This window comes from Chionomys nivalis, chromosome 2, assembly GCF_950005125.1.
Source record: "Chionomys nivalis chromosome 2, mChiNiv1.1, whole genome shotgun sequence".
Taxonomy (NCBI): Eukaryota; Metazoa; Chordata; class Mammalia; order Rodentia; family Cricetidae; genus Chionomys; species Chionomys nivalis.
In genome coordinates, this window is record NC_080087.1 from 107,361,887 (window position 1) to 107,372,602 (window position 10,716).

The window sequence follows — 10,716 nt, forward strand, 5'->3', positions numbered from 1 at the left end:
CAACAAAAAAACAAAAAGTAAAGTGAGTGGTATCTGAGAAAGGACACCTGAGGTTGACCTCTGGACTCCACATTGTCATGCGCAAACATGAATGTGCACACACATGTACACATAAAGACCTCCAGCCTTCAGGAGCATGTGAAGTAAATGTCTGGGTTTTTTTTGTTGTTGTTTTGTTTTGTTTTCTGTTTGTTTGTTTGCTTTCTAAGCCATCCAATCTACAGTATTTTGTTATAGCTCCTGGGGCTGAGATGGCGTTCCTGGCTTCCTAGCTCCCATCCTCCCGGAAACTTATGGGCACTAAGTACAACTCTACCCTGACTGGCAAGCAATGTGGAAATTATGCTGGGGAAATATTTATAGTTTTGACCTTGCAATCCCCGTCCTGAGCCTTTTTTAGAAAGTCATTTCAATGTAGGAAAGAACCTACATGCCTAGGTTAGTCTTTCAGATTAGCCCATCAGAGGCCTTTAACAATATGGAGTTTTACTACCACAGGGAACTCTGTCTACGCCGTGACAACGTATGGAATAGGGAAGCTACGACCGTGAGGCTTCTGTGCCTATGCTGGTTAGTTTTTAGTGTATAAGTGATGCAGTGTCCTGGCTAGCTTTCCATTGACAGCTAAACACAACCTAGAATCCCCTAGGAAGAGAAAACCTCAACTGAAGAATTCTGTCCATCAGTTTGACCTGTGGGCATATCTCTGGGGAAGTTTCTTGACTGTTAATTGATGTAGGGCCCAGTCCACTGGGCATGGCACCATCCCCTGAGTAAGTAGGAGGTTCGGGGTTGTATAAGGAAGCCAGCTGAGCATGGATCAGGGAGAAGTCAGGAAACAGCTTTTGTCCATGCTTTCTGCTTCTGTTCCTGCCCTGACTTCCCTTAAGGATTGACTGAGACTTGGAAGTGTAGGCCGAAATAAACCCTTTCTTCCCTAACCTGTTTTTGATCATGTTTAGCACAGTAACATGAAAGCAAACCAGAACAGAAGAAAAAAAGTGCTACCTTTTTTGTGAACATTTTAAGCAAAAATGTGAAAAGTCTGAGCCCATACAAAGGACATAGAAAGAACGTGATACAATATAATTTACCCAGGGACAATGAAGGCTGATGAGAAGCCAAGGACAATGGCACTAGGTTTCGATCCTAATACATGAACTGGCTTTGTGGGAGCTTATCCTGTTTGGATGCTCACCTTCCTGGACCTAGATAGAAGTGGGAGGACCTTGGTCTTCCCGCAGGGCAGGGAATTTGGACTGCTCTTCAGATTCGAGGGAGGGGGAATGGAGTGGGGGGAGGAGAAGAGAAGTGGGGATAGGGGGAGGGGAGTGGGGGGAGGGGGCAATATGTGGGAGGAGGGGGAGGGAAATGGGAAACGGGGAGGAGGTGGAAATTTTAATTAAAAAAGAATAAAATAAAAAAATAATAATTTACCTAGGGAGATGGGATATTGGGGAATTTTCAACATGTCCACTGCCCTGAAGGTTCGTGAGAGAACACAGCATGGCCACACTGTGCCTTCCATCTTCAGCAGAATCTCTCTCTCTCTCTCTCTCTCTCTCTCTCTCTCTCTCTCTCTTCAAACACATTTTTCTTCCAGGAGTTTCTGGACCCACAAGGCAGCATCCCGGGTCCCAGGAACCCCATTTTCCCATAGAAGAGAACACCGCCTGTCCAGGTTCCCATCCTCCATTACAGCATAAACAGCCATCTCCATCCTCAGCACCTTGCCCCTCACTGCACACCTAGATAATGAAAACCTCCATCAAGCCCACAGCCAAGACTCAGTGTGATTTTCCACAGTGTTTTACAGGCCAGCCATTCTGCTAGTGGGAGTCATGTGGCCGGCTCTTCATGACAAAATTCCCTGGAACCAGATCCTTTTGAGTCAGTGCTGAATCCTCTGTGGCATATCAGGTGACAGCAGTGAGCTGATGATACTTTCCTGCTTCCTTTGACATCAGGACCCTCATTTCTGCTTGCAGTGTGTGCTGGGTGCAGCTCCAGCACACAGGCCAGGATTCCCTTGTTTTCTTTATCAACTTCTCAAGTACACGCAGTCCTCTCAGGGTTCCATTTATTCAGGAGATAACTGTTTTCTATTTATATAGCACCTTCATTCATTTTTGAAAATGTTTTCTTTTTATGTAAACAAATGAATGCAAATGTTGAGGGGGAAAACAGAAGCACACACACACATGCACACACACACACACACGTACACACACACATGCACACACACACACACGTACACACACACATGCACACGCATGCACGCACAAATCTTAAGAGGAAAACAAAACAATGTTCCCTCCCAGAAGCTTTACTCATATAGAATAATTTTTTTTGAGTTCCTTTGTATCTATCTTATTTGCATATATGCAAAAATATATATGAATAGTCTATGGGTCTTGAAGACAAAACAAGATCAAGTTAGGATCATGCTGTTGACTGTTTAAATTTTTTTTGGGATCTTACATATTTGGGGTACTTTACATATTAGCATGCTCTCTCTCTCACTGGCTCTCTCTCTTCCTCTCTCTCTCTCTCTCTCTCTCTTCCTCTCTCTCTCTCTCTCTCTCTCTCTCTCTCTGTTTGACAGAGTCTTACTCTGTACCACAAGCTGGCCTGGAACTCTCAGTCTTCCTTAGCCTCAGTGGTGATAAGATCAGAGGCACACACCACCACTGTTCCTTGGCACACACACACTTGTAGTGGAATATTGTACTTCAACTCTGTCACTACAACTGGGTGGTTTTGTTTCATCATGTTTTGTTGGCAGTACTTGGACTTGAACCTAGGACCTCACACATACTAGGTGAGCATTCTAACCACTGAGCAACAGCCTCAGCCCTAGTGTATTTAGACAGAACCTCGTTATGTAGCCCAGGCTGGTCTATAACTCCTGGTCCTCCTACAGAGTGTTGAGGTTTCATGTGTGCATCACCACACCTGGCTTGTTGTGCTGTGACAGGCGACATGGTAGGTAACCATTCTGTGACGATAACTGTATGTACCTGTGTTTGTAGCCTTCCTTTTCTAACAATCTAATTAATTAATTGATTGGTTTCGGTTGTTTTGAAATGAAGGCTCACTCTGTAGCCCAAGCTGGCCTCAAACTCAAGGGCAATCCTCCTGCCTCATACTTCCGAGTGCTGGCTTTACAGGCATTTCCCAACACGTGTGGTGTTACACCGTAGATCGCTTTTCCTAAAAATAAATAAATAAACAAACAAATGGACGAATGAACAAACAAATGAACAAACAAAAAATAAATATAGAGCCTGTCATGGTGGCACACAGCTTTAATTCCAGCACTTGAGAGCAGGGGCAGGCCAGCCTGATCTACATATTGAGTTCTTAGGACAGCCAAGGCTACATAGTGAGGCTCTGTCTCAAACAAACAAAAAGCAGCTCCCATAATTTTTATTACATTTTATTTACTTATTTTTGTATGAATATTTGTATATGTGCACATGCTCATGCCACAGTGCACATCTAGAGGTCAGAGGGCAACTTTCAGTAATTTCTCTCCTTCCACCATGTGGGCCCAGACAATCAAACTCCAGTCCGGGTCATCAGGTTTGATGGAAGGCACCTTAACCCCATGATGCTATAGGGTGAATTCTTGATGTTAGAAAAACTGGGTCTAAGCTACCCTGCATTTTAAAATGTGGCTTCTACCGGCACTGCCCCCAGAGGTTACTGCAGTTCATGGTACCAACAAAGTGTGAATCTGCCAGGCTCCCCTCACCCCAGCTAAACATATGCAGATTGTCGATGAGTGACCTCATCCGTGACTTAATGACGGCACCATCAGTATGTAATTTGCATTTCCTCAATTATGAGGGAAGTTAAGCACCATTTAATGTAATTATATATTTATTGGCCATTTATATCTGTGGCTCTATGAAGGGTTTTATCCTTTTCTAATTATTTTATTAAGGAAATTAGCTCCTTATCTGGTTATAGGTTATAAATCTATCCTTGGTTTTCCTTGTAAATCTTCACTATTTGAAACTTTATTTTTTTTTAAATAATAAACATTTAAAATTATGTACCTATCAGTCTGAAGGATTTTGCCTTGGTTTCTAGTTCTCCCATTTTTTTTAGAGAATTTTCCATTCCAAAATTCTTTTTTCCTTTTTTGGTGTTTTAAAACAGAATCTCAGGGTTTCTCTGTGTAACAGCTCTGGCTGTCCTGGAACTTGATTTGTAAACCAGGCTGTCCTCGAACTCATGAACTCACGGAGATTCGCCTGCCTCTGCCTCTCAAGTACACCACCCCACCTGGCTGCCATTCCAGGATTCTAAAGGTCTGTGTTCCTTTCTCCTACTGTTTAGTAAAGTTCACAGTTGAAACCTTCCAAGAGTTGAAGGGCGGCTTAGGTGAATAGAAGCACGGTGGTGGACATGTCCTGCAGAGTCCAATTTTGTAGCTACCAGACAGCCCTTTGTGACTCTTAGATACTTGAACTGTGGTTGTCCTCATGGAACAAAACGGTGCTTACTTTTGTTTAATTTTAATTTAGGTTTAAGCATGTGACTACTGTTTAATTTTAAATGCTTTAAAGTTTTCATTTATTTTATGAGTATGAATATTTTGTCTGTGCATCATGTGTATGCCTGGTGGTCTTGGAGGCCAGAAGAGGCTGTTGGGTCCCATTATCAGAATCACAGAGGGTAATGAGCTGCCGTATGGGTGCTAGAAATTGAACTTTGGTCCTCTGAAAGAACAGCTAGTGTTCTTAACAACTGTTCTGACTGGTTTTATGTCGCCTTGACTCAAGAGTTGTCTGAAAGGAGGGACCGTCCATTGGGAAAATGCCTCCATAAGATCTAACTGTAAGGTATTTTCTTAATTAGTGATTGAAGTGGGAGGGCCCAGCCAGCCAACCCTGGGCTGATGATCCTGGGTTCTATAAGAAAGCAGGATGAAAAAGCCACGGGGAGCAATGTAACAAGCCAGTACGCAGCACTCCTCCATGGCCTCTGCATCAGCTCCTGACTCCAGGTTCTTGCTCTGTTTGAGTTTCAGTCCTGACTTCCTTTAATGATGGATTACAATGAGGAAGTATAAGCTAAAGAAATCCTTTCTGCCTCAAAGCCATTGTGTTTCATCTCAGCAATAGAAACCCTAATTAAGACAATCTTTGAACCATCTCTCCAGCACTCCCCAACCCTTCTTTAAAGACAGGGTCTCACTAAGTAGTTCTGACTGACCTGGAACTCACTAAGTAGACCAGGTTGGCCTTGAACTCACAAAGACTCTCATATGTCAAAATTAAAGGCATGTGTTACCACATTCGGCTTAAATTTTTAAAATTACATTTCTTTCACTTATTGTATATGAACATATGTGAGTATGTGTACATGCATACAAAGGCCAGAGAACAACTTTCAGGAGTTGGTTCTCTCCTACAGTGGGATCTGAGGATGTAATTCAGGTAATCAGGCCAGGCAGCAAACACACTTACCCACTGAGCCTTCTTGTTGGCCAGTTCTTACTGTTATTTAATGTCGATCTATGTTTAGATCATTGTGTGTGACTTATGAACATTTTCTATCAAACCACATACATATGTAGAATTATTCTTTCTTTCTTTCTTTCTTTCTTTCTTTCTTTCTTTCTTTCTTTCTTTCTTTCTTTCTTTCTTTCTTTTCTTTCTTTCTTTATGGCACTCTAGCCCAGACTGGCCTGGAACTTGCTCAGTAGGCCAGGATGCCCAAAGTTCATGCTAATCTGCCTTCATCTCAGCCTTCCCAGTGTTGGGGTGACCAGCATGAGCCGGCACACCTAGCTTAGGATTTATGTTAATGCTAAGTCTGAAGTAAGTCTCACACCTCCTTGGTTGTCAAATGCCTAACCAGTGTTCTATCAACACCTACTGAACTGACATGTTCCCTGGATCTAAACTGTATTCCTCATCACAGGTTCAAATCCCATGTGTATGTGGTTTATTTCTGGATCTTCACTTAGTTTCATTGATTACAGGGAAGCATCCTGTTTGCACTGGGCTCCCAGCATGCCTCCCCAGCCCCTGGCTCTCAGTGCATTGGGGTGACTTAACAGACTGTCTCTTCACTCACCACTACACAGAAGGCGATCATTCATTCCTAGTTATTTCCCATTCTGTTTTTAACCTTATGTTTTACCATGATGGAAGAAAACATAAGAAAGGGGTGAAGGTTTGATCACTGTGTTTTTAAGAAATAAACATATTCATGGGCTGCGCTGGGCTGAGGTCAACATCAGAACCTTCTGTCTGTTCATATCACATTTCTGGACCACGCCATCCTGCACAGCTCTGCTTCATAGGGCATGCGGGTCTCCCACATCTGTCCTCTCATTTACTCTCAGGAGAGGCTGCGTTGACACCTTCTAACAAGAAAGCCCTACTGATCGCTTCAGAATGGTCTTCCTTTTAAGAGAAAAGATTGCTACCATTATAATACTAATAAAGGACAATTTCCACGGAGTTTCAGCTTCCACACATCAAAGAGACCCACCGTGAAGTCACTTTCTTGTCTCCTAAGGAATTGGTTTTGAGACCAAATTTCATGTGACCCAGGCTGACCCCAAACTTGCTATGCAGCCAGAGTTGATCCTCCTGCTTCCACCTCCCAAGTGCTGGGATAACAGGCACATGCCACCGCTCACTCCTGGGAAATTCGATTTGCAGTTAGTCAATTGACCGGACATCTCATAGTCCGGTTCCGACTTGTGCTTCTAGCACACCTTTCCTGGACCATCTGCATTCTCTATTCACTCTTCGATCCCATCGTGTCTAAGCCTGAGGGTCAGGGCAGGGGGAGAAGGGGCGCTCAGAAAGGAGCCGTCTGTTCTGAAGTAGTCTCCATGGCTCTTCTGTGGTCCTCAATGTCTTTAACCATAATAGGTCTCTCAAGTGTAGTCTCCACAGTCATGCTTAACAAATCAGCTCTTGGGACTGGCAGCTCTCTGCTGACTAAAATAGCATTCCTACACTCCTACCCCTTGGGTTTACTCCATGGCTTTCTGAAATGATGGTAGATGATGGTAGATCTGCCTTCACTGACTGCCTCAGAGTGGGTTCCCTCACACACACCCTAGAGTACATTTTAGTATTCATTGCTCCTCAAAACTCAAGCATCATGATGGGTGTGGAGCACACCTTAAGTACCAGCACCGAAGAGGCAGAGTCAGGCAAATCTCTGAGAGTTTGAGGCTATCCAGGTCTACACAATGAATTCTGGCCTGTAGGCTTTACTTGGTAAGGCAATATCTTAGCAATACCCCCTCCTAAAAAACCCACACCAAAACAAGACCTCAAATAGTACCTCCTTCCACTTAGAAATCAAGAATGTTGCTCAGCCTTCCCTAAGTTCTCTTCCTTTCTCCTCTGTTCTCTTGACACGGTCCAGTTCCATTCCCAGAGCTTGTGCCATTCAACACAAAACACTAAAGCAATGGCCAGTTAAATTAAAAAGAGAAATTTAAGTTGGTACGGCAGGTACTCAACCCATTTTGAAGTTCTTTTCCTGTGCTACTCAGAAGGCTTTCCCACCTCCAACAGAGGTGCCATCGGTTCCGCCTTCTTCCGGGAGCAGGAAGTGATGAACAGTGGGAAATCCTACACCTGGCTCTGTAGGGCTCTGCAGTTGGTCAGAGCCAAACTGCAATACTGGTGTAAGCCGTAGACACACTCAGATGATTGGCATGGCTACTCGACTCCTCGTGGGACCCCGGGAGAAATGAGAAGAGGTATCTGATTAATGAGAAATTTATAGAAGATCCAATCTGTGCTTCATAGCCAGCGGTCCTTTACAAATTCCCCAGACCGAGGCTATTGAGGGACCGCATGGTCACAATGGGCCTAATTGTCCATTATTGAAAGACAGTTAGGCACAGTGGATAGTCGGGGATCCGGCTGTGGAGAGGAGGAGGCATCCAGTTCCAACATCTTTTCTATTGTTGGGGTACAGAGACAATTTCCTCCCCAATGAAGCACAAAGGCGTATTTTCTTTGGTGCCAACGCTAGCTTTGAAGGTCGGGCGGTGGAGGCCCCTGGTGTCATATTTAAGTGTGGGTCCCTTAAGCTGTAAATGGAGCCTGCCTGACCACTCTATACTCAGCTCTCTGAATTGCCTGCTTCAGCATTTTTTTTTTTCAAACAGAGTAATTATTTTGGGACCGCACCCCTGGGAAGGCCTGTTAACTGGTTCCTAAGTGAGCAGAGGAGGTGTTTGCAAAAAAGGAAATGTGGGTTCTAACTCTGGATCTGGATTAAAGTGTGAGGTTGCCCCTAACTAGACCTTGGGCTGCCATGATAGTGTTATCACCTGGAAGCCTGAAACTAAAGAAATTTATTAAGATTGCACAAAAAGTGCATCTGGGCCTCAAATGGCAGAATAATGATTATGAGCATTATTTTTTTTTTTTGTATTTTTTAGTACATTTATGTGTATGTGTCTTAGTTACTTTTCTATTGCTATGGTGAAGCACCATGACCAAGGCAACTTACACAATAAAGAGTTTATTTGGGCATTACAGTTTCAGAGGGCTAGAATACATGTCGACCATTATGGCAGGCAACATGGCAGCAGGCAGGCAGACATGGTGCTGGAGCAGTCCTGAGAGCTTACATCTTGAGACAACAACCATGAGGCAGAGAGAGAGAGAGAGAGCCAACTGGAAATAGAATGGGGGTTTTGAAATCCTAAAGCTGGACTCCAGTGACACACCTCCTCCAACAAGGCCACACCTCCTAATCCTTCCCAAGTAGTTCTAACAACTGGAGAGCAATCAGATCTCCACAGTATGCATGGGTGCTGGGTGTGCAAATATGTGTAAAGGTCAGAGGACAACTTGTGAAAGCCATTTATTCTCTCCTTCCATTGTGTAATTCCCAGGGTCAAAGCCAGTGGTTAGGCTTGCTGACAAGCACCACCTTGCTGGCCTATTGACGAAAGTTTTTTATTAGACGCTACAAAACCCAAATTGATGCCTTAAAAAAAAAAAAAAAAACAAGTGTTAAGCTGGGCAGGTTTGGTGGTGTGTGCTTGTGATCACAGCACTCAGAAAGCTCAGTCAGAAGAATCAGGAATCCAAGATCAGCCTGTGCTACATAGTGAGTCCCACCCAGGCCAGGTTGAGTTACGTGGTGAGAACTTTCCTGCCCCTCCCCCAATAGTAGAGGGCCACCGTTAATACCTGAGCCAGTAAGATTTGCTATCAATCCTTCTCCATATATTTCATACTTCTCATGAGCGCCAACTTTCAGTGTGATTGAGACCTGATGCTTTTCCCTTCAGTATGTCTGTTTTCTCCTGAGATCTGAAGTGAGAGCCCTGCCTGAAAGGCATACACTTGTCAAGTGTCTTCTGACTTCTGGATGCTTTAATCACAGTCCTTTGTCACCAACACCCATCCTGTTTCCTGTGCCTGCTCTTATCTCTGCTCCCTCCCAGCAGTGACTCCAAGCTAAGTCCCCGAAGGGCTGTGGATTCCACCAGCACTGGTGGAACATTCCATCTCTCTGTCTTTCCAGTGCACTCCCTCCAAGCAGCCTGAGAGCTTCAAACTGCTGATGCTGGGAATTGGGATGTAGAAGGGGTTCCCAGCATCATCCCTCCTCTTTCCCCATTATCCTCACTTCCTCTCATCACCCCCTCCCCAACCATTTCTTCTCTTCATGTCCATTCTTTCCCCCATGTTCCTCTTCTGTTTCCTTCATCTCTCCCTTCCCACTATCATTCATCCTATATCCCTCGCGTCTCTCCTCTGTCCTCCACCATTCCCTGTCTTCATCCTGTTTTCCTTTGTCCAAACTTTCACCCCCTCCCTCTTAGATCCTCCTGAGTCTGAAGCCCAGGCATTCATGTCCTTGGCCTTTTCCAGAGAAGAGCCCATGGCATTGTGCCTGGAATTAAGATCCTGCAGCCTGAGCTGAGGTTTTGAAAGAGGATGGAGGAGGGGTCCAGAACCAGAGAGAAACATGATCTAACCTGCTGACTTCTAGAGGGGCCTGCCGTGGACAGGACCTGTAAGCTCTGCAGGGATACAAAAGTCTACTTATTTCCTAAAAAAAAAAAAAAAGGAACAATTTATTACAGGGTATATGTGTGTGTGTGTTCACATGGCTGCATGTGTGTGAAGGTGTAGGTGTATGTAGCATCACACTTAGCACGGAGATCAAATGAAAGACTGGTGGAGCCATTTCTCTTCTTCCACTTTTACCTGGGTCTCAGGGAAACAATTCAAGTCAGGTCTCAGGCTTATGAAGCAAGTTCTTTGTCTGCGAAGCCATCTCAACAGCCCCTGGTTTTTCTTTCATTTTCATGGGTGTAGGTCATACATGCTAGGAAAGCAATCATTTTCTCAGCTGAGTGCAGGTTCAGTGAACTCCCATTTAGTTCTTGATCAACCCTGTATCTCCTCCCTGACCCTCCCCCATCATGGGTATCTTGTGGTCCAGATCCTCAGACTTTGAGAGAGGCTACTCTTAGACCACAGTCTTTGCACTGCCTGCTTCTGGGATCTCAGCTCTGCTGGGTCTCTGTTACCAGACAGTCTTTCAATTCCCAAAACCTAATGTGGTTGCCTAGTCTTGTTTTCTCTACGTGAATGCCTTGAAAAACTCCTTTCACTGCTGTCTGACACTTTTATAATCAATTGACTCTTGTTTTGAATATTTAAATTGTTTTTATATTATCATGTCTCTGCATTGAAC